This window comes from Ovis canadensis, chromosome 3 (assembly GCF_042477335.2).
Source record: "Ovis canadensis isolate MfBH-ARS-UI-01 breed Bighorn chromosome 3, ARS-UI_OviCan_v2, whole genome shotgun sequence".
In the NCBI taxonomy this organism is placed as follows: domain Eukaryota; kingdom Metazoa; phylum Chordata; class Mammalia; order Artiodactyla; family Bovidae; genus Ovis; species Ovis canadensis.
Window position 1 is genome coordinate 49617639 of NC_091247.1, and position 24813 is coordinate 49642451.

General features: G+C 37.6%; 1 pseudogene; it reads right to left on the reverse strand.

The window, feature by feature from the left end:
* Window positions 1–2210: 2210 nt before the first annotated feature.
* Window positions 2211–24813, reverse strand: part of LOC138436252 (ribonuclease H2 subunit B pseudogene) — a 126846-nt pseudogene continuing 104243 nt past the window's right edge.

Genomic DNA, 24813 nt, shown 5'->3' on the forward strand with positions numbered 1-24813 from the left:
TCCCAGGTGGCTAAGTGGGAAAGCATCTGCCTGCCAATGCAGTTGATGCAAGTCGCAGATTTCATCCATGGGTCTGGAAGATCCCCTGGAGTAGGAAACGGCATCACACTCCAGTACAGTACTCTTGCTTGGAAAATTGCATGAACTGAGAAACCTGGTGGGCTACAGTCCTCGGAGCCACAGCAGAACATGACTGAGCACTAGAATCTTAATAAACTTTTAAATATAAAATACAATGTTGTTAATATACAATGTAGTATTGTTGATTACAGACACAGTGTCATACAGCAGACCTCTACAACTTACTAATCTTTCACAGCTGAAACTTTAGATTTGAATAGCAACATTTCACTTTGCCCTCATCACAGCCACTGGAAACCAAAATGTTACTCTATGCCTTGATGAGTTTTATTATTTTAAATACCTCATTTAAGTGTAAATATTTGTTCTTCTGTGATTGGCTTAGCATACTATCCTCAAGGTTCATCTGCGTTGTACTTATAGCAGGATCTCCATTTTTTATGACAGTGATATTTGTGTGTATATAACACATTTTCTTTATGCATTCACCTGTTAATGGACATTTAAGTTGCTTCCATACCCCTTGGTTACTGTGGATAGTGCTCCAATGAGCATGGGAGTGTAAATAGCTCTTCAAGATCCTAATTTTGATCCCATTGGATAAATACTTAGCAGGATTGTTAAGTCTTATAGCAGTTATATTTTTAATTTCTGGAGAAATCTCCAGTTTTTCACAGCAGCTGCCCCATTTTACATTCTCATCAATATTGATGATTCCACTTTCTTTGCATCTTCTCCTACACTTGTTATCTTTCTTTTGATGAAGTGTTAATGATATTTCCATACATCCTAACTGGGTCAGGAAGATCCTCTGTAGATGGGCATGGCAACCCACTCCAGTATTCTTGCCTGGAAAATTCCATGGACAGAGGAGCCTGGTGGGCTACTGTCCATGAGATCACAAGTCAGACATGACTGAGCAACTGATGCTAACAGCTGTGAAGTAATAGCTCATTATTTTGATTTGCTTTTCCCTGTTGATTAATGATGTTGAGCATTTTTCATATAGCTATTGGTTAATTATACATTTTCTTTAGAGAAAGTCTATTCAAATCCTTAGTCTATTTTTTTTTTTTCAGTTGAGTTCTTCGGATTTTTGCTTCTTAAACAGTAGGAATTCCTTATACATTTTGAACATTAACACTTTATGGATATGTTGTTGTTGTTTATTGCCAAGTCATATCCAATTCTCCACGCTTGCAAATATTTCTTTCCATTCCATAGATTTACATTTTACTCTATTAATTTTCTTTTGCTGTGTGTGAAAAAGCTTTTTAATTTGATGGAATTTTACTTATCTGTTTTTGCTTTTGTTGCCTATGCTTTGAATGTCAAATCCAAAAATAAATATTGCCAAGATCAATGTCCTGAAGTTGTCTGCAGTTCTCTTCTCTGAATTTTATAGCTTCAAACCTTAAGCTGATGCTTCTAATCCCCTGTTGAGTTGATTTTTACTTTTTTTTTCTTTTTTTGGTCACATCAGTTTATTGAGGAATTTGTGATGCTAAAGGTTAATTCTATTCACTTGATTATTTTTCATGATGTCAAATAAAACTCCAAAGGCTGTAAGCCATGATGTTTCACAATTACTTTCCCATATTTTTTTTCAGGAAACACAAAATTCAAATTCAAAGAAATGTTCCAGTGAATCTGAAAATTGCTCTCATCCTACCTTTTTTCAAAAAGTGGTAATTAAGTGTTCGGAAGTACGGTGGCAAGGAGGAAGGATGAAAGTAGAACATGAAGAAAGCAGATATTTTCGCTCAATTTCACTTTCAAAGGTCCAAATCATTCCAATTTTTTTTTAACATGTTTTGCACCAAAAAAGGAATCAACACTTTTCATTCCACTTTTGTCAACTTTAGTCAAAGCCTTCTGCTGCAGCTGCGGCTAAGTCGCTTCAGTTGTGTCCAACTCTGTGCAATCCCATAGACCGCAGCCCACTAGGTTCCTCTGTCCCTGGGATTCTCCAGGCAAGAACACTGGAGTGGGTTGCCATTTCCTTCTCCGAAAGCCTTCTGAGTTGTGGTCATTTTACTATTTTTCTTCACGGTATTGAAATCTTTACAGTTAAACTTAGTGTAATATTGTTTTGCTTCTACAGGCTTATCTGATAACTTTGCCTTCTTCTATGGAGGGTTTGGCACTGAAGCTGGAGGTTCTGGAAGCTTTAAATATTTAGATAAGTTATCACTTAATTGTTTAGGGATGTATCAGATATCAGACCATGGGCATAATGGACATAATACTCGTCCTTGTCACTGGAAACCTGGCCACTAGAGAAAAAACGTAATAGACTGTACCCTGGCACTGACGTTTAACTTATTGGCTTTTAATGCTGCCATAGTCTCATTAACCTTTTTTTTTTTTTCCAAATCATTTTAATGTCTTCTCTTTGCTGTACTTGTAGTATTTCTTCTTGTCTATTTCTTTCTCCTCTGTCACGTGTCCAAGTAACTTCTCAAATTCAGGAAGTTTCACCAACAAGTTGCAATCCAGGAACATGTCATCAATCACAACTTGATCCAGGGGCTGAAACTTTACCTCTTTATTGGCCATTATAAGGTAGTGGAGAAGTAGAGAGTCCATAGATGTGGCAAAGTGAAGAAAACCTCCTGCTTGAACTGAATCATTTATAAACCAAGATTTTTTTTTTCCTTGAAAATTTTTATTTCAAACAGCTGCGGTAGACACATATTCAACAAGTAAATGGCTCCTTCCCCTGAACGTGGGTGAGCCATTTTATAGACACAAGCCCACTTTTTATCTTCTTTGACGCATCCTTTAAATATTCCAGGAGCAGGAACACGTGCTACCCGGCAGGGGTCCCGTCCCCGCCTTCCGCGCCGCCTCCTCTGTCTCTCAGCGGCGGGCCTCAGCCCTCCGAGTGCAGGCTCAGCGAGAGGAGGTTGGCAAATGGAGGCAAAAGGGTCAATTCAGGGAAGCGCGGCGCTGCAAGCAGCGTGGCCTGCCAGGCGAATGTCATTTCGTTTCCGGAGTCCACCAGCAGCCAGGTTTTCAGTGTTTAAATTGAGCGCCAGGCTCAGGCCATCACCCAGTCGATTTTTACTTTTTTGAATGATGTAATCAAAAGATAAAATGTTATTCTTTGTGTTCAGTTCAGTTCAGTCGTTCAGTCGTGTCCAACTCTTTGTGACCCCATGAATCACAGCACGCCAGGCCTCCCTGTCCATCACCAACTCCCGGAGTTCACTCAGACTCACGTCCATCGAGTCCGTGATGCCATCCAGCCATCTCATCCTCTGTCGTCCCCTTTTCCTCCTGCCCCCAATGCCTCCCAGCATCAAAGTCTTTTCCAATGAGTCAACTCTTCGCATGAGGTGGCCAAAGTACTGGAGTTTCAGCTTAAGCATCAGTTCTTCCAAAGAAATTCCAGGGCCAATCTTCAGAATGTACTGGTTGGATCTCCTTGAAGTCCAAGGGACTCTCAACAGTCTTCTCCAACACCACAGTTCAAAAGCATCAATTCTTTGGCACTCAGCCTTCTTCACAGCCCAAATCTCACATCCATACAGGACTACTGGAGAAACAATAGCCTTGACTAGACGGACCTTAGTCGGCAAAGTAATGTCTCTGCTTTTGAATATGCTATCTAGGTTGGTCATAACTTTTCTTCCAAGGAGTAAACGTCTTTTAATTTCATGGCTGCAATCGCCATCAGCAGTGATTTTGGAGCCCCTCCCCCCCCCCCAAATAAAGTCTGACACTGTTTCCCCATCTATTTCCCATGAAGTGATGGGACCGGATGCCATGACCTTTGTTTTCTGAATGTGGAGCTTTAAGCCAACTTTTTCACTCTCCTCTTTCACTTTCATCAAGAGGCTTTTTAGTTCCTCTTCACTTTCTGCCTGTATGAAAATAAAGTTTCCCAACACTTTATTGAACAGATTTCTTTCCCCACTATATACTTCTGGCACCCTTGGTAAGGATCACTTGGCTCTACAGACAACCACTGAGTTGCAGTGGTTCAACTTAACAATGAAAGGAAAGTAATATACACTCAGTAGAAAATGTACTTTGAATTTTGATTTTTCCCAAGGGTAGAGATATTTGGTATAGTGGCAGCAAGCCACAGCAACTAGGAAGTTAAGCAGTTGCAAGGGGAAATAACCAAAACACTTACAACTGTTCTGTACCCATATAATCATTATTTGTCACTATCAGTACAGTTTTAATGAATTATTTACAAGACATTAGATACTTTATTATAAAATAATCTTTGTCTTAGATGACTGCCCAACTATAATCTAAGTATTCTGAGCATGTTTAAGGTAACCTAAGTTATGCTCATCCTGACTGATAGGTTAGCTGCATAATTGCATGTTTAATTTAGAATATCTTCAACTTAACAATGAGTTTGCCAGGAGATGACCTCATCATAAGTACAGGAAGTCCTTATAGGCATGGGTTTATTTCTGGGTTCTCTATTGTATTGGACTGTATGTCTTTGAGCAAGAACACTACAGCTTTAACTACTGCAGCTTTGTAATGTTGACATATTTTGAAGTTAAGTGTGATACCTCCAGCTTTGTGATTCTTTCTGAAGATTATTTGGACTACTTGGAGTTTTTCTGATTCCATAATAATTTTAGGATTTTTTTTCTATTTCTGTAAAAAATGCCATTGGCATTTTGATAGAGATTGCAATGACTCTATAGATAGTTTGGTTAGTGCACTCATTTTAGCAATACAGTCTTCTCTAAATTTTCCTCTTCAAAGATGTAGATTTATGTTTCCTGTAAGTGTGGTTTCCTCCATTTTTTATGAATGCTCTTATTATTTTATAATAAAGTGAACAAAAAGATCATCACTGACATGTTCATTGTAAATAATACATTTTAGTGTTAGAAAAATCCTTTATTTAAAACTTTGAGCTGAATTCCTTTGTTTAATATTTAGATCTGACCACTGTGTCTGTACCTTTATTATATACATGTGTTAATATGTCTTTGCTCATCATTTTATTTTCAATAAATATGGTATATTTTAAATAATTCTTCATATCATACTATGTTGGATACTCAGCAGTGGCCACAGGACTGGAAAAGATCAGTTTTCATTCCAATCCCAAAGAAAGGCAATGCCAAAGAATGCTCAAACTACCGCATAATTGCATTCATCCCACACGCTAGTAAAGTAATGCTCAAAATTCTCCAATCCAGGGTTCAGCAATACGTGAACTGTGAACTTCCAGATGTTCAAGTTGGTTTTAGAAAAGGCAGAGGAACCACAGATCAAATTGCCAACATCTGCTGGATCATCAAAAAAGCAAGAGAGTTCCAGAAAAACATTTATTTCTGCTTTATTGACTATGCCAAAGCCTTTGACTGTGTGGATCACAATAAACTGTGGAAAATTCTGAAAGAGATGGGAACACTAACTAGACCACCTAACATGACTCTTGAGAAACCTGTATGCAGTTCAGGAAACAACAGTTAGAACTGGACATAGAACAACAGATTGGTTCCAAATAGGAAAAGAAGTACATCAAGGCTGTATATTGTCATCTTGCTTATTTAACTTATACGCAGAATATATCAAGAGAAACGCTGGATTGGAGGAAGCACAAGCTGGAATCAAGCTTGACAAGAGAAATACCAATAACTTCAGATATGCAGATGATACCACCCTTATGGCAGAAAGTGAAGAATAACTAAAGAGCCTCTTGACGAAAGTGAAAGAGGAGAGTGGAAAAGTTGGCTTAAAGCTCAACATTCTGAAAACTAAGATCATGGCATCTAGTCCCATCACTTCATGGCAAATAAATGGGGAAACAGTGGAAACAATGGCTGACTTAATTTTGGGGGGGCTCCAAAATCACTGCAGATGGTGAGTGCAGCCATGAAATTAAAAGACACTTACTCCATGGAAGGAAAGTTATGACCAATCTAGACAGAATATTAAAAAGCAGAAACATTACTTTGTTGACAAAGGTCCATCTAGTCAAGGCTATGGTTTTTCCAGTAGTCATATATGGATGTGAGAGTTGAACTATAAATAAAGCTGAGCACAAAAGAATCGATGCTTTTGAACTGTGGTGCTAGAGAAGACTCTTGAGAATCCCTTGGACTGCAAGGAGATCCAAGCAGTCCATCCTAAAGGAGATCAGTCCTGCGTGTTCATTGGAAGGACTGATGTTGAAGCTGAAACTCCAATACTTTGGCCACCTGATGTGAAGAGCTGACTCATTTGAAAAGCCCCTGGTTCTGGGAAACATTATGGGCAGGAGAAGGATGACATAGAGGATGAGATGGTTGGATGGCATCACCGACTCAATGGACATGAGTTTAGGTAGACTCTGGCAGCCAGTGATGGACAAGGAGGCCTGGTGTACTGTGGTTAATGGAGTCACAAAGAGTCAGACAGGACTGAGCGACTGAATTAACTGACTGACTTATGTTGGATACCATTATATAATATGAAAATCTACTCTTTTTAATACAGGAAAAATCTTAATGGCATATGCTACTGTAATAGCTGTATTTTAATATTAATATTATTACTTCCTTGGTGACTCAGAGGTAAAAGACTCTGCCTGTCAATGCAGGAGATGCAGGAGACTCAGGTTCGATCTCTGGGTCAGGAATATTCCGTGGAGAAGGGAATGGCAACCCATTCACTTACACTTTTGGTATTCTTGTCTGGAAAATCTCATGGACAGAGAAGCCTGGCAGGTGACAGTTCATAGGGGTCACAAAGTGTCAGACACATCTGAGCCCACACACAGTTATTACTTATATTTTAATTCCTATTTTCTGTCGGTTTTTTAAGTTTCGTATATTCTCTCTTTATTTGTATTCAATTATTCTGATAATTAGGAAGGCTTATGCTGAGAGGTTATATTCACAGGTTTATATAAAACCCTTAGTTTTCTAGTTATTGCAACAATATCTATTCTTCTACAAAATTAAAATAGTAAGTATAGTATTAGTGCATTTAGAGTATTTCCTCTTTCCACTCTTTTCTTACTGTTCAGTTTTTGTATTATTAAATATCATTAGGTTTGATTTTAGTTACATAGATGAGGCAATCAGCAAATGACTCTAACCTACTAAAGAAACGTGAAAAATAGGCTTGCTGACAGTCAAACCATACTATTCCCCCAAAATGCTGAAAAACCATACCATGACCATGTTTAAGACAAGGAAGAACAAGGCCACATCACAAAGACAAAAGAATGTCCAAAATTGCTCTCCTGACTGATATGACTCATTGATGTTTTATTAAAAATGAAAACTCCAATGGAATATAAATGCTCACATCTCTCGATTAGTGAATTAAGAAATTCTGTCATTAAATGGTCCCCATTCTTGACAGCATCTGATTAAATCTGATCTACTATTCCTTAGTCACTTCTCAGAACCATCCACCACAAATCCATCTCCTCTATGATGTGTTTAGGTGCCCTAGTTTCTCTGGTTAGTGCTCTGCTCTGTGGCACCAAGTTCATTAAACTTTATATATGACAGTAGATGCAATTAATGAAATAAACATATGTACATTTTATATATAAAGAATGAATTCAGTTCAGTTCAGTCGCTCAGTCATCTATGACTCTTTGCGACCCCGTGAAACACAGCACGCCAGGCCTCCCTGTCCATCACCAACTCCCGGAATTCACTCAAACTCAAGTCCATCGCGTCAGTGATGCCATCCAGCCATCTCATCCTCTGTTGTCCCCTTCTCCTCCTGCCCCCAATCCCTCCCAGCATCAGGGTCTTTTCCAATGAGTCAGCTCTTCGCATGAGGTGGCCAAAGTACTGGAGTTTCAGCTTCAGCATCATTGCTTTTAAAGAACACTCAGGGCTGATCTCCTTTAGAATGAACTGGTTGGATCTCCTTGCAGTCCAAGGGAGTCTCAAGAGTCTTCTCCAACACCACAATTTAAAAGCATCAATTCTTTGGCACTCAGCGTTCTTCCCAGTCCAACTCTTGCATCCATACATGACTACTGGAAAAACCATAGTCTTGACTAGACGGACATTTGTTGGCAAAGTAATGTCTCTGCTTTTGAATATGCTATCTAGGTTGGTCATAACGTTTCTTCCAAGGAGTAAGCATCTTTTAATTTCATGGCTGCAGTCACCATCTGCAGTGATTTTGGAGCCCCCCAAAAAAATAAAGTCTGACACTGTTTCCACTGTTTCCCCATCTATTCCCCAAGAAGTGATGGGACCAGATGCCATGATCTTAGTTTTCTGAATGTGGAGCTTTAAGCCAACTTTTTCACTCTCCTCTTTCACTTTCATCAAGAAGCTTTTTAGTTCCTCTTCACTTTCTGCCATGAGGGTGGTGTCATCTGCATATCTGTGGTTACTGATATTTCTCCCAGCAATCTTGATTCCAGCTTGTGCTTCTAATAGAGGATACTTGAGAAACTCTAATATATATCTGCTGGAACTGTAAGTAGAAGTAAACTTATCTTAGGAAAATTTCCTGGTAAATTTTGCAGATATATGTATATCTGTAAAACACTTTGATCTCAACTCCACAGATATAATTTTTTGTAAGCAATGATAATAATGTCAAAAAGATTCATATAAATGAGTGATCTTTTTTTTTTTGGCTTATAAAAAACAAACTTATTTCTCCTGGTTCTGAAGGTTCAGTTCATTTCAGTTCAGTCACTCAGTTTTGTCTCTTTGTGACCCCATGGACTGTAGCATGCCAGGCTTCCCTGTCTTTCACCAACTCCCAGACCTTGCTCAAACTCATGTACATTGAGTTGGTGACACCATCCAGCCATCACATCCTCTGTTGTCTACTTCTCCTCCTGCTTTCAGTCTTTCCCAGCATCAGGGTCTTTTCTAATGTGTCAGTTCTTCACACCAGGTGGCCAAAGTATTGGAGTTGCAGCTTCAGCATCAGTCCTTCCAGTGAATATTCAGGTTTGATTTCCTTTAGGATTAACTGGTTGGATCACCTTGCTGTCCAAGGGATTCTCAAGAGTCTTTTCCAACACCACAGTTCAAAAGCATCAATTCTTCGGTGCTTAGATTTCTTCATAGTCCAACTCTCACATCCAAATGTGACTACTGGAAAAAGCATAGCTTTGACTGGATGGACCTTTGCTGGCAAATTAATGTGTCTGCTTTTTAATATGCTGTCTAGGTTGGTCATAGCTTTTCTTCCAAGGAGCAAGCATCTTTTAACTTCATGGCTGCAGTCACTGGCTGCAGTGATTTGGGAGGCCAAAAAGTAAAGTTTCTTACTGTTTCCATTGTTCCCACTTCTATTTGCCATAGACTGATGGAATCAGATGTCATGATCTTATTTTTTGGAATGTTGAGTTTTACGCCAGCTTTTTCACTCTCTTTCACTTTCACAAGAGGCTCTTTATTTCTTCGCTTTCTGCCATAAGAATGGTGTCGCCTGCATATCTGAGGTTATTGATATTTTTCCCAGCAATCTTGGTTCCAGCTTGTGCCTCATCCAGCCAGGCATTTCACATGATGTACTCTGCATATAAGTTAAATACGCTGGGTGACAATATAAAGCCTTGATGAACTCCTTTTCAGATTTGGGGCCAGTCTGCTGTTCCACGTCCAGTTCTAACTATTGCTTTTTGACCAGCATATGGATTTCTCAGGAGGCAGAAAAGGTGGTCTGATATTCCCATCTATTTAAGAATTTTCCTTAGTTTGTTGTGATCTACACAGTCAAAGTCTTTGGTATAATTAATAAAGCAGAAGTAGATGGTTTTCTGAAACTCTCCTGCTTTTCCTATGATCCAGTAGATGTTTGCAATTTGATCCTCCTCTGCCTTTTCTAAATCCAGCTTGAACATATGGAAGTCCTCTGTTCAAATACTGTTGAAACTTGGCTTGGAGAATTTTGAGCATTACTTTTCTAGTGTGTGAGATGAATGCAATTGTGTGGTAGTTTGAATATTCTTTGGCACTGACTTTCTTTGGGATTGGAATGAAAATTGGTCTTTTCCAATCCTGTGGCCAATGCTGAGTTTTCAAATTTGCTGGCAGATTGAGTGCATCACTTTCATAGTATCTTCTTTTAGGATTTGAAATAGCTCAGATAGTATTCCATTGCCTCCACTAGCTCTGTTAGTCATGATGTTTCCTAAGGCCCACTTGACTTTGCATTCTAGGATGTCTGGCTCTAAGTAAGTGATCACACCATTATGGTTAACTGGATCTTGAAGGTCTTTTTTATATAGTTCTGTATATTCTTGCCACCTCTTCTTAATATCTTCTACTTCTGTTAGCCCCATACCATTTCTGTCCTTTTTCTGTCCTCTGCTCATCTTTGAATGAAGTATCATCCCCTTGGTATCTCTATTTTCTTGAAGAGATCTCTAGTCTTTCCTATTCTTTTTTTTTTTTTTTTCTCTATTTGTTTGCATTGGTCACAGTGGAAGGCTTTCTTATTTCTCCTTGCTATTCTTTGGAACTCTGCATTCAAGTGGGTTTGTCTTTCCTTTTCTCCTTTGCCTTTAGATTCTCTTCTTTTCTCAGTTATTTGTAAGGCCTCCTCAGACAACCATTTTGCCTTTTTTCATTTCTAATTCTTGGGATCAGTCTTGACCACTACCTCCTGTACAATGTCACAAACCTCTGTCCATAGTTACTCAGGCACTCTGTCTATCAGATCAAATCCCTTGCACCTATTTGTCACTTCTGCTGTATAATCATAAGGGATTTGATTTAGGTCATACTTGAATGGTCTAGTGGTTTTCCCTACTTTCTTCAATTTAATTCTGAATTTTGCAATATGGAGTTCATGATCTGAGTCACAGTCAGATTCCAGTCTTGTTTTTGCTGACTATAGTATAGAGCTTCTCCATCTTTGGCTGCAAATAATATAATCAATCTGATTTCATAACTGACCATCTGGTGATGTCCCTGTGTAGAGTCTTGTGTTGTTGGAAGAGGGAGTTTGCTATGACCAGTGTGTTCTCTTAGCAAAACTCTATTAGCCTTTGCCATGCTTTATTTTGAACTCCAAGACCAAATTTGCCTGTTATTTCAGGTTATCCCTTGACTTCCTACTTTTGCATTCCAGTCCCCTATAATGAAAAGAACATCTTTTTAGGGTGTTTGTTCAACAAGGTATTGTAGGTCTTCTTAGAGCCATTCAACTTCAGCTTCTCCAGCATTAGTGAAACAATAGAACACTCAAGATCAAACGGTCAGAAGATTTAGTGTATAGTAAGGGCTTTTTTTTTCTGGTTTATAAGCAGCCATTTTCCTCTGTGTAAGTGGGTGGCCATTAAACAAGGCTTTTTTTGTGTGTGTACGTGATTTGAAGTCCTGTCTTTCCCGTGAGTTACTCAGTTCCTTACAAAAACAACATGTAATAGCTCTTTTGTATAGCTAACACTATGTGTCCTGCTGTTGATTCATTTTTAGCTCTCTGTAAATTGTCTAATAAATGTAAACTTGTGTATTCAAATATTTAAGCATTGAAAAGGGTAAATAAGCCATCATGCTTGTTTAGTCCAGTTCATTTCAGTTGCTTAGTAGTGTCTGACTCGTGACCCCATGAGCTGCAGCACACCAGGCCTCCCTGTCCAAAACCAACTCCCGGAGCCTACCCAAACTCAAATCCATTGAGTTGGTGATGCTATTCAACAATCTCATCCTCTGTCGTCCCCTTCTCCTCCTGCCTTCAATCTTTCCCAGCATCAGGGGCTTTTGCAAGTGCAAATGAGTCAGCTCTTTGCATCAGGTGGCCAAAATATTGGTGTTTCAGATTTAACATCAGATCTTCCAATGAACACTCAGGACTGATCTTCTTTAGGATGGACTGCTTATATGTCCTTGCAGTCCTAGGGACTCTGAAGAATCTTCTCCAACACCACAGTTCAAAAGCATCAATTATTCGGAGCTCAGCTTTGTTTATAGCCCAACCCTCACATCCATACGTGACCACTGGAAAAACCATAGCCTTGATTAGACGGACCTTTGTTGGCAAAGTAAGGTCTCTGCTTTTTAATATGTTGTCTAGGTTAGTCATAACTTTCATTCCAAAGAGTAAGCATCTTTGAATTTCATGGCTGCAATCACCATCTGCAGTGATTTTGGAGCCCCCCAAAATAAAGTCTCTCACTGTTTCCACTGTTTTCCCATCTATTTCCCATGATGTGATGGGACCAGATGTCGTGATCTTCATTTTCTGAATGTTGAGCTTTAAGCCAACTTTGTCACTCTCCTTTTTCACTTTCATAAGAGGTTCTTTAGTTCTTCTTCACATTCCACCATAAGGGTGGTGTCATCTGCATATCTGAAGTTATTGATATTTCTCCTGGCAATCTTGATTCCAGCTTGTGCTTCTTCCAGCCCAGCATTTCTCATGATGTACTCTGCATATAAGTTAAATAAGCAGGTGACAATATACAACCTTGATATACTCCTTTTCCTATTTGGAACCAGTCTGTTGTTCCATGTCCAGTTCTAACTGTTTTTTCCTGACCTCCATACAGGTTTCTCAAGAGGCAGGTCAGGTGGTCTGGTATTCCCATCTCCTTCAGAATTTTCCACAGTTTATTGTGGAAAACACAGTCAAAGGTTTTGGCATAGTCAATAAAACAGAAATAGATGTTTTTCTGGAACTCTCTTGCTTTTTAGATGATTCAGCAGATGTTGGCAATTTGATCTCTTGTTCCTCTGCCTTTTCTAAAACCAGCTTGAACATCTGGAAGTTCACAGTTCACGCATTGCTGAAGCCTGGCTTGGAGAAATTTGAGCATTACTTTACTAGCATGTGAGATGAGTGCAATTATGCTGTAGTTTGAGCATTCTTTGGCATTGCCTTTCTTTGAGATTGGAATGAAAAAGGACCTTTCTCAGTCCTGTGGCCACTCTGAGTTTTCCAAATTTGTCAGCATATTGAGTGCAGCACTTCCACAGCATCATCTTTTATGATTTGAAATAGCTCAACTGGAATTCCAGCACCTCCAATAGCCTTGTTTGTAGTGATGCTTCTTAAGATCCACTTGACTTCTCATTCCAGGATGTCTGGCTCTAGGTGAGTGATCACACCATCGTGTTTATCTGGGTCATGAAGAATTTTTCTGTACACTTCTCAGTATTCTTGCCACCTCTTCATAATATCTTCTGCTTCTGTTAGGTCCATACCATTTCTGTCCTTTATTGAGCCCATCTTGGCAGGAAATGTTCCCTTGGTACTTCTAATTTTCTTGAAGAGATCTCTAGTCTTTCCCATTCTATTGTTTTCCTCTCTTTCTTTGCATTGATTGCTAGAAAGGCTTTCTTGTCTCTCCTTGTTTTTCTTTGAAATTATGCATTCAAATGGGTATATCTTTCCTTTTCTCCTTTGCTTTTTGCTTCTCTTCTTTTCACAGCTATTCGTAAGGCCTCCTCAGAGAGCCATTTTGCTTTTTTGCATTTCTTTTTCCTTGATCCCTGTCTCCTGTATAATGTCACGAACCTCCATTCATAGTTCATCAGGCACTCTATCACAGCACAATAAAATATCATAATTTCATCAATAGTGGCTGCTAATGCATTTATTTTTAAAGCATTAACTTCCTAATCAGCAACGGGAACTACAGTCACCATAACTGTTTCACTCAATTCTGCATTTAATAAATATTTCACATTTATGTTATCTCCTTTCCATGTTACACACAGTAAACAGGAAGATAATCATGAAGTCTGTCACTTCAGTCATTCAATCATGGCCATCATTTTGAGCCTCCATGAACTGAAGCACGCCAGACTCCCTCATGGGGAACACACAGTTCTTGCTCAAAATCATATCCATGGAGTCCGTGATGCCATCCAATCATCTCATCTTCTGTCATCACCTTCTCCTTCTGCCTTCAATCTTTTCCAGCATCAGGGTCTTTTCCAATGAATCAGTTATTTGCATCAGGTGGCCAAAGTATTGGAGTTTCAGCTTCAGCATCAGTCCTTCTAATGAACATTCAGGACTGATTTCTTGAAGATGGACTGGTTTGATCTCCAGCAGTTCAAGGGACTATCAAGAGTCTTCTCCAGCACCACAGTTCAAAAGCTTCAATTCTTCAGTGCTCGGCTTTCTTTATTGCCCAACTCTCACATCCATACATAACTGCTGGAAAAACCATATCTTTGATTATATGGACCTTTGTCAGCAAAATAAAAGGAAAAAAAAATGAAAATGAAATTTGTTCAGTTGTGTTTGACTCTTTGAGACCCAGTGGACTATACAGTCCATGGAATTCTCTAAGCCAGAATACTGGAGAATACTTTACCTTCTCTAGGGGATATTCCCAACTGTGGATTCAAACTCAGGTCTCCCGTATTGCAGGCAGATTTTTTACAAGCTGAGACACTAGTGAATCCCAAGAATACTGGAGTGTGTAGCCTATCCCTTCTCTAGCAGAACTTTCTGGCCCAGGAATCAAACCAGGGTCTCCTGCATTGCAGGTGGATTCTTTACTAGCTGAGCTACCAGGGAATCCCATCAGCAAAATAATGTCTCTGCATTTTAATATGCTGTCTAAGTTTGTCATAGATTTTCTTCCAAGAAGTAAGCATCTTTTCATTTCATGGCTGCAGTTACCATCTGCAGTGATTTTGGAGTCCAAGAAAATAAAGCCTGTCAGTGTTTCCATTGTTTTCCCATCTATTTGCCATGAAGTGATGCGACTGGATACCATGATCTTCGTTTTTCACTCTCCTCTTTTACTTTCACCATGAGGCTGTTTTGTTCCTCTTCACACTCTACCATAAAGGTAGTATCATCTGAATATCTGAGGTTATTGATATTTCTCCTGGCAATTTTGATTCCAGCTTTTGTTTCATGCAGCTTGGCATTTCTCATGTTATACTCTGCATATAAGTTAAATAAGCAGGGTAGCAATATACAGCCTTGACACATTCCTTTCCCAGTTTTGAATCAGTCTGTTGTCCATATTCAGTTCTAACCGTTGCTTCTTGGCCTGCATACAGATTTCTCAGGAGGTGGGTAAGGTGATCTGATATTCCCATCTCTTTAAGAATGTGTTTGAATCCTGACTCTGTTTTTGAAGTACCTGCTTTAATCACTATTTTTCAATAGTTCCTCAATAACTGGATACAATAATACGTATATCATATTTTAGGTTGAGGTTTAAAGAAGAAAATTTTAAATTCTTAACACAGTTGCTGCCATAAACTAGGCCCTAAATAAATTCTAGCTGATTTTACCATGATTATGCCTTTCTTATGAGATCAGTCTTTTCTATCATTTGATACACTTAATTTTACAGAATATTTTACATTCCTTAAAAGTGAGAATTACGCTTTATTCAGTTTCAACCCTCTTCCAAACTAAATGTTAAGGCATTGTTGAAAATAAATTTCTTAAAATTGTAGTGTTGAAGAGAATAAAACAATAATAAATATGTCAGTTATATCTCAGTAAAGGTAGAAAATAATTAAATTCTAACCTTGTAAATATGTTATTTGAAATAGAGTATAAATCATATTATCTCTCAACATAAGATACATTTGATTACTAATCAAATAATCATTATGTTTGTGTAATCTGTAACTTTATTTTAAAATTTTTATGGTAGAATAATTTAGGAAAAAAATAGCTTTGATTATTGAGTTTCACACTAGTTTCATCACCTAGAGGTCATCTCAGTTTACTCATCTGTAAAATAGGTACAATGATATTAATCCAAAGATATTACCATTCTGAGGGTTACATGAGTTAATGCTTATGAAATACCAAGTTTATGACTGAGAGTTCAGCTCACTCTTCCCCAGCAATGCTAGGGACTGAAATACTTTTACTTTTGACCCTACTTGTAAAATTCACCAAAGACACAGGAAACACCTACACTCACAATATTTTAAAGACAGTTCTTGGGGTGAATTCTTTGGTCGGCTTCTGCAGGAAAAGTTCCAGCAGTATGATATACTAGCTCAGGTGTAATGAAAGGATTTCTCAAATCTATAGGAAGTAAAAAAGTACTATTATTAGTAATAATAATAGTTACTGCTTGGTGAATTGTTCACTCCATGCCAGGAACTCTTTTTTGCACTTTACATGTAGTAGTTTATTTAGTCTTCACAAGTCTCATAAGAAACTTTTTAATATTCAATTTCAACAGAAAAGGAAACTAGGCACTAGTTAAGTGGTAAAGGCTGGATTCACACTCAGGCATCCTGAGTAAGTTCCACAACTACAATGCTATATTGTCTAAATAAGGGGAAGCAATAAAGTAGGTAAGAGAGAAGCAAGGACTCTTAGCATATATGCAGGGGAAAATTTCAGCCTTAAAGACAGAAGTATAGAAATTTGAAGAATATGTAGAATGACAAAGCCCAGTAAAAATGAAAAACAGAAGGATCCCCATGTTGTCATAGATACATTTCTAAGAGAATCTATACAATTCCTGACGTTTGAGGCCAAGATAAATTTTATAATCCTAATAAAAATGTGTCAATTATTTGTATCATAATTTATTCTCAATCTTAGGAGTAAAATATTAACAAAGAACACATTGATGAAAATTTATCATGATACCCTTTATTAGAAAAATTTATTTTCATCTTTTGCAATACACTTAGGTAATGGTACACATTAACTGAAAAATTAGCACTGTTAATAAGTTGTTAGTGAGTAGTTTTAAAGAGCGAAGAAGGCAATGGCACCCCACTCCAGTACTCTTGCCTGGAAAATCCCATGGACAGAGGAGCCTGGTAGGCTGCAGTCCATGAGGTCGCTAAGAGTTGGACACGACTGAGCGACTTCATTTTCACTTTTCACTTTCATGCATTGGAGAAGGAAATGGCAACCCACTCCACTATTCTTGCCTGGAGAATCCCAGAGATGGGGGAGCCTGGTGGAAGGCCGTCTATGGGGTTGCACAGAGTTGGACACAACTGAAGCAACTTAGCAACAGCAGCAGCAGTAGCAGCAGCAGCAGTTTTAAAGAGATGAAATTTGTTGCTACCAATTCTAGCATGTTCTTTTGTTTCACTATTTGTGATATGACACTTGGGACATATTGATACTATCTCAAATGCACTTTAATGACACTCAAGATCTACTTTTTGCACACTATCATATACCAGAATGCTAGGTGACAAAACAAGTGCATGTTTCTCCTTAAATAAAAGAAAGTAGGTGCCTGATAGGTCTGGGACAGACTGAAAAACACAGCCTGTCTGACACTGTCAAAAGTATAAGCGGAAATAGCAAATCCAGCATTCATTCATTAGTACAATCTTATGCCAAAGTGTTTCTTGACTGAATTGTTGAAGTCCTAACTCCCAATGTGTTATTATTTGGAGATAGGAGCTTAGGAAGTTAATTAGGAAAAGACAGGGTCATGAAGGTGGGGTTCTCATGATGGGGTTAGTGGTTTTATAAGAAGAGGAAGAAAGAATGCTATCTCTACCATGGGAGGATGCAGAGAAAGTGGCCACCTGTAAGCCAAGGAACCATATTAGCTGGCGCTTTGATCTTGGACTTTCCGGCTTCCACATCTATGAGAAATACATATCTATTGCTTAATCCAGCTAGTGCATGGTAATTCATTATAGCAACCCAAGCAGACTATATAGGTCTAACTTTGTAAGTGGCCACAGGACTGGAAAATATTAGTTTTCATTTCAATCCCATAGAAGGACAATGACAAAGGAGGTTGAAACTACCATGCAATTGTGTTCATTTCACATGCTGAAGATTATGATCAAAATCTTTCAAGCTCTTCAGCAGTATGTGAACTGAGCACTTCCAAATGCACAAGCTGGGTTTCAAAAAGGCAGAGGTACCAGAGATCAATAAACCAACATTAGTTGGATCATGAAGAAAGTAAGGGGATTCCAGAAAAAAAATACTATCTTGGATGAATCATAAATTATACTTGATTCCAGGGAGGAATATTAACAACCTGAGATGTGCAAATGATATCACTGTAATGGCAGAAAGTGAAAAGGAACTAAAGAGATTCTTGATAAGGGAGAAAGGAGAGAGTGAAAGCTGTCTTGAACTCAACATTAAAAAAAACTAAGATCATGGCATCTGTTCCCATCACTTCACAGAAAACAGATGGGGAAAAATTGGAAGCAGTGACAAGTTTCATTTTCTCAGCCTCCAGAATCACTGTAGATGATGACTGCAGCCATGAAATTAGAAGATGCTTGCTCTGTGGAAGGAAAGCTATGACAAATCTAAGCAGTGTAATAAAAAGCAGAGACATCACTTTGGCTACGAAGGTCTATCTAGTTAAAGTTATAGTTTTTCCACTCATAAATGGATGTGAGAATTGGACCACAAAGAAGGCTGAAACTGAAGAATTAATGCTTTAAAATTGTGGTGCTGAAGAAAACTTTTGAGAGTCCCTTGGACTGTAAGGACATCAGATCAGTCAATTCTAATGGAAATCAATCCTGACTGTTCATTGGAAGCCCTAATACATTGGCCACCTAATGTGAAGAGCCAACTCATTGGAAAATACCCTGATGGTGGGAAAGATTGAAGGAAAAGAAGGGGATGGCAGAGAAGGAGATGGCTAGATAGCATTAATAACATATAATCAACAGCAGTGCAGAGTCAGAAAGACCAGAAAAGGATAGTCCTTGATAAATATTGCCCACTGAAAAACAGAAGCTAAGCTTACCGGATAGGAAATGTGCATCAAAGTTGAAAATTTCTATATTCTCTCTTAAACATAACAGGGTCCAGGGAAGGGTTTGAGTTACTGATACAATGTTACCCAAAGACAGGAGGTGAACAAAATCTGTTGTAACACAAACTCAAATGATATTCAATATCAGAACCCTAGCCACAAGAGAGAAAAGCTTTTTCTCTGCTCTTACTCTATGACCCTGTTCCCTGCTCTTCTATGTTTCTGCTATGATGCAAGTGAGAGAAAGTAAGGGTTTATTATCTGTGCATTGAGATTCTCCCTGAGTCAGAAAATTTTGTCTATCTCTAGTGCAACTTTTTCAAAGTAAACATTTTAAATGATCATTTACTTTTAGTATAAAAACCTCCCTTAGGAATCATACATATAAGGACCCCTTTCACCACTGAAAAGTGTTTTAAAAAAGTGTTATCAAGGTGCGTCATTTTATAGCTTACATCTTTATAGAGACTGATTACATGTCGCAAAATTTCAAAATTTTCAAAAGGATTGCATTTGGGGTAAAAATATCAGGGAAATGATATAGTGAATATCCCCACATGCCAAATATTTCATTACTATAACAAAATGTATTTGAGCCTTGCTGCTAAGCTTGAGAAAGATCCATTTAAGAATATTAATGAATATGAAGAAGGAAATGGCAATCCACTCCAGTATTCTTGCCTGGAAAATTACATGAACAGAGGAGCCTGGTGAGATACAGTCTGTGGGGTCACAAAGAGTCCAGACATGACTGAGCATGTACACATGCAATGTATAGTATATAATTTTTACTCCTGTGCAAAACAAAGATCTTTCTCAAAATTTTCTAACTTAAAATAAGAATATTAATAAATGGACCTTTAGAGCTGTGTCACTAAGAATTAGGCTAAGAAGTTAAGAAATGTCCTCAAGTTTCAGACACAAGTTGGCTGTCAACAGAGCCAACACCCTTATTTTCATTTAGCATGTATCTTGAAGCAAAATGAAATACATGTAATTTCTCATATGCATATGTTTTATTATTTCCAAGAAGTTAATTAGTATATATATGACATAGAGTTAAATATCTTAGAAGAATAACTACATTTAACATTGCAAAGTTGAAATTCATTATTCTTTAATATCACTCAGTAAAAGTGACAGCTCTTTCCCATGTTGTTTGATTTGTTATGTGAATTATAAAAGTATACAAAGCTTCCTTTTTAAATAATCAATACTCCTAAGATTTCATCCATGAATTTTATGCAAAAGATAATACATTTTTTAGAAATTGCTCATTCTAACATTCATTCTGGAAAAAAAATATTTTTAATGTAGACTAGCCAAAACAATTTTACAAAAGGGCAAGTTTATAAGATTTATAATACCTCATTTCAAGATTAATTTAAAAACCTGCATTAAACAAAACCTTGTGATATCAAATCCCAGTTATAATAAGATTGGCAGACTGAAAAAAAATACATAAGATGATAAATTAATTTTAAATAAAGGTTTAAAGACAGTTCAGTAGAGAATGGACCACCTTTTCAATAAAAGTACAATAAGATACATATTCATAGGGAAAAAAATGACCTTCAATCCATACCTCATACCATGTACAAAACCTCTAAATGGATCATAGATGCAAATACAAAACCTAAAACTATAAATGTAATAAGGATAACGTAGGAGAAAATATTTGTAAACTTGAGTTAGGTAAAGATTTCTTAGATACAGTACACAAAACAATTAATAAATGAATAAGTTGTTAAATAGGGTTTCATCAAAATAAGAAGTTATGTTCTTTAAAACACAGTCAAATGGCAAGTCACAAACTGGAAGAAAATATTTGCAAATCATATATTTGATATAAAATATCTACATCCAGAGTATATAAATTTCTAATCTCAATAATAAAACAAGAAGACAAACAATAACATTTTTAAATTGCCCCCAAATTGAACACTTTACCAAGGAACATGTACAGATGAGAAATAAGCATATGAAAAGATATTTAACAAGATTTTTCATTAAAGAAATGTTAATTAGAACCAAAGATTCTATCACTTAACTACTGTGGTGATTTAGTCACTAAATCATGTCCAACTCTTCCAAACCCTTGAACTGTAGCCCACCAGGCTTCTCTTGTGTATGGGATTTCCCAGGGAAGTATACTAGAGTGGATTACCATTTCCTTATCCAGGGGATCTTTCTGATCCAGGAATCAAATATGGGTTTCCTGCATTGCAAGTGAAGCTATTAATATGTCTAAAATTCAAAAGATGGACCTCATTAACTGTGGACAGGGATGAAAGCCAACTATCAATAGAAGTCCCATATGCTGCTTCCTCCTACCAAAGGACCCATCCCTTCTATAATTATACATTTTATCAAATAAATAAAAGTACATTCTATATAGAAACCTGTATTCAAATGCTCATAGCAGCTCTGTTTAAAATAACCATGTATTCTCCAGTAACCAAATAACCATTAATAAGTGAATGGACAAAGTAATGTGATATATTCTCATAATAGATTCATTGGAAGAAAAGCAATGACAAACCTAGACAGCATATTAAAAAGCAGAGACATTACTTTGCCTACAAAGGTCCATATAGTCAAAGCTATGGTTTTTCCAGTAGTTATGTATGGGTGTGAGAGCTGGAGAAAAAACAAGGCTCAACTCCAAAGAATTAATGCCTTTAAACTGTGGTGCTGGATAAGATTCTTGAGAGTCCCTTGGACAGCAGGGAGATCAAATCAGTCAATTCTAAAGGAAATCAACCCTGAATACTCATTGGAAGGACTGATGAATGTGAAGCTCCAATACTTTGGCCACATGATGCAAAGAGCCCACTCATTTCAAAAGACCCTGATGCTGGGAAAGATTGAAGGCAGAAGGGGATGACAGAGGATGAAAGGGTTGAATGGCATCACCGACTCAATGGACCTGAGTTTGAGCAAACTCCAGGAGATGGTGAAGGGCAAAGAAATCTGGTGTGATGTAGTCCTTGGGGTCTCACAGTCAAACACAACTGAGCGACTGAACAGCAACAGTGATATTAAAAAAAAGAAGTACTGATACCTGTAACAACACAGATGAATTCCAAAATATTTATGCTGAATGAGAACCAAACAGAAAATGCAGTCTCAGGGACTCCATATGTAAAAAATTGTAGAATACTCAAGCTAATCTATAATGTTAGAAATTATATCAGTGGTTATCCAGGGATTCCCAAGGGGTGTGAGTAATCTTTGAATTGTGGTGTACATGTTAATTATCTTAAGTGTGGTTATAATTTCACTAGTGTCAAATTATTAATTCTTTCGTTAAAGGGTGAATTATTTTTTGTATATCAGTCATATCTAAATAAAGCTTTTTTTTTTAGTTTTTTATTTTTTAAATTTTAAAATCTTTAATTCTTACATGCGTTCCCAAACATGAACCCCCCTCCCACCTCCCTCCCCATAACATCTCTCTCGGTCATCCCCATGCACCAGCCCCAAGCATGCTGTATCCTGCGTCAGACATAGACTGGCGATTCAATTCTTACATGATAGTATACATGTTAGACTGTCATTCTCCCAAATCATCCCACCCTCTCCCTCTCCCTCTGAGTCCAAAAGTCCGTTATACACATCTGTGTCTCTTTCCCTGTCTTGCATACAGGGTAGTCATTGCCATCTTCCTAAATTCCATATATATGTGTTAGTATACTGTATTGGTGTTTTTCTTTCTGGCTTACTTCACTCTGTATAATCGGCTCCAGTTTCATCCATCTCATCAGAACTGATTCAAATGAATTCTTTTTAATGGCTGAGTAATACTCCATTGTGTATATGTACCACAGCTTTCTTATCCATTCATCTGCTGATGGACATCTAGGTTGTTTCCATGTCCTGGCTATTATAAACAGTGCTGCGATGAACATTGGGGTACATGTGTCTCTTTCAATTCTGGTTTCCTCAGTGTGTATGCCCAGAAGTGGGATTGCTGGGTCATAAGGTAGTTCTATTTGCAATTTTTTAAGGAATTTCCACACTGTTCTCCATAGTGGCTGTACTAGTTTGCATTCCCACCAACAGTGTAGGAGGGTTCCCTTTTCTCCACACCCTCTCCAGCATTTATTGCTTGCAGATTTTTGGATCGCAGCCATTCTGACTGGTGTGAAGTGGTACCTCATTGTGGTTTTGATTTGCATTTCTCTAATAATGAGTGATGTTGAGCATCTTTTCATGGGTTTGTTAGCCATCCGTATGTCTTCTTCTTTTTTTTAAGGAAGAAATGAAGCATCATGATTTCCAGGGATAAACAGTTTCAATTCTAGATTCAAAACTAACCATATCTAAGATTATTTGTTCAATTTTAGGTAATATGTTTTCCTATGATTGGCTTATCTAGTTTCGGTAATTAGGATGGGTCATTGTCAAAAAGAAAGCAAATTAAAATGTTAATAGAATCTCACAGTCATTGGCTCTACCCTGTCTACTATGACTGCACGCCTCCCAAATATGAACTATCTTTGGCATTAGTTGACCAATATGCCTAAAGTTAGAGTCATCTTTCACTCTTTTGCCATACACTGCTTTTGTCCCTTCAAAATCATTCCTTACAACCAATAAACCTACTGATGTGTAGTGAATTTGATTTTCTAACATAACCCAACACCATTGTGTTTGAACAGAAAGGGCATAGCATTTGTTTATTCAGGTATTTCTTTGCTTTTTTTAATTGAGATATATTTGACATAGGAAATGTATTCTGTTTAGATATACAGCATAATGATTTAATATATGTATATTTTGTGAGATGATTATAATAGTTCAGTTAACATTCATTAGTTCACATCATTATGAATTTTTTTCTTGTGACTAGAATTTTTAACATATACTCCCTTAGTGGCTTTCAAATATACAAAAGACTTCCTTGGTGGCTTAGTAGTACAGAATCACCTGCCAATGCAAGAGACCTGGGTTCAATCCCTGGGTCAGGAAGATCCCCTGGAGAAGGAAATGACAACCTACTCTAATATTCTTGTTGAGGAAATCCCAAGTACAGAGGCCTGGCAGGCTACAGTCCATGGAGTCCCAAAGAGCCCTACACCACTTAGCAACTAAGCAAACGTGGATAACTATCATGAATACAGTGTAAATTACATTCCAGGGGCCTATTTGTCTTAAAGCTAGATGCTTTTATCTTTGGATCACCTTCACCTTTTAGCCCAGCCCCCAACTCCCACCTCCAGCAACCACCTATATCTTCTCTGATCACCATTTTTTTAAAATCTCATCTATGAGTTACCTTTTATTTTCCACCCTGCATGTAAATAAAATCACACAGTATTTGCCTTTCTCTGTCTACTTTATTTCACTTAAGGTAAGTCCTCAAGTGTCATCCACATTGTTGTCATATTTTGCTATTAGAATGTATGAATCCTTTATATACTGTGCATTTTAACCCTTTTCAGATGTATGATTTGCAAGTATTTCTTCTCATTCCAGTTTGCTTTTTCATTTTCTTAAGGATTTCCTTTGCTGTATGTTTTCAGCTTAATGTAGTTGTTTATTATTGATTTTGTTGACTTGATTTTGATGTTAAATTAAAAAAATCATTGCCAAGGCTTTTGCCAACATCAAAAAGCTTGCCTCCTCTTATGTTTTCCTTTAGAAGTTTTATGGTTGCCTATCTTCTGTTCAACTGTTAATCTATTTTGAGTTGATTTCTGTGTATGGTATAATATAGTGATCCATTTTCATTCTTTGTATGTGGCTCTCTTGTTTTCTCAACACCATTATCCTTTCTCCAATATATATTCTTGACTCCATCACTGTAAATTAATTGACTATATGTACATGGGTTTATTTCTGTGCTATTCTATTCCATTGATCCCTGTGTCTGTTTTTATAATGATACTATATGATTTTTGAGGGCTCCCCTTAAAGCCCAGTAGGTAAAGAATCTGCCTGAAATGCAGGAGACCCAGGTTTGATTCCTGGGTCAGGAAGATCCCTTGGAGGAGGAAATTTCAATCCACTCCAGTATCTTGCCTGGAGAATCCCATGGACAGAGGAGCCTGCCAAGCTATAATCCAGGGGGTCACAAGAGTCAAACACAACTTAGCAACTAAAACACCATATGA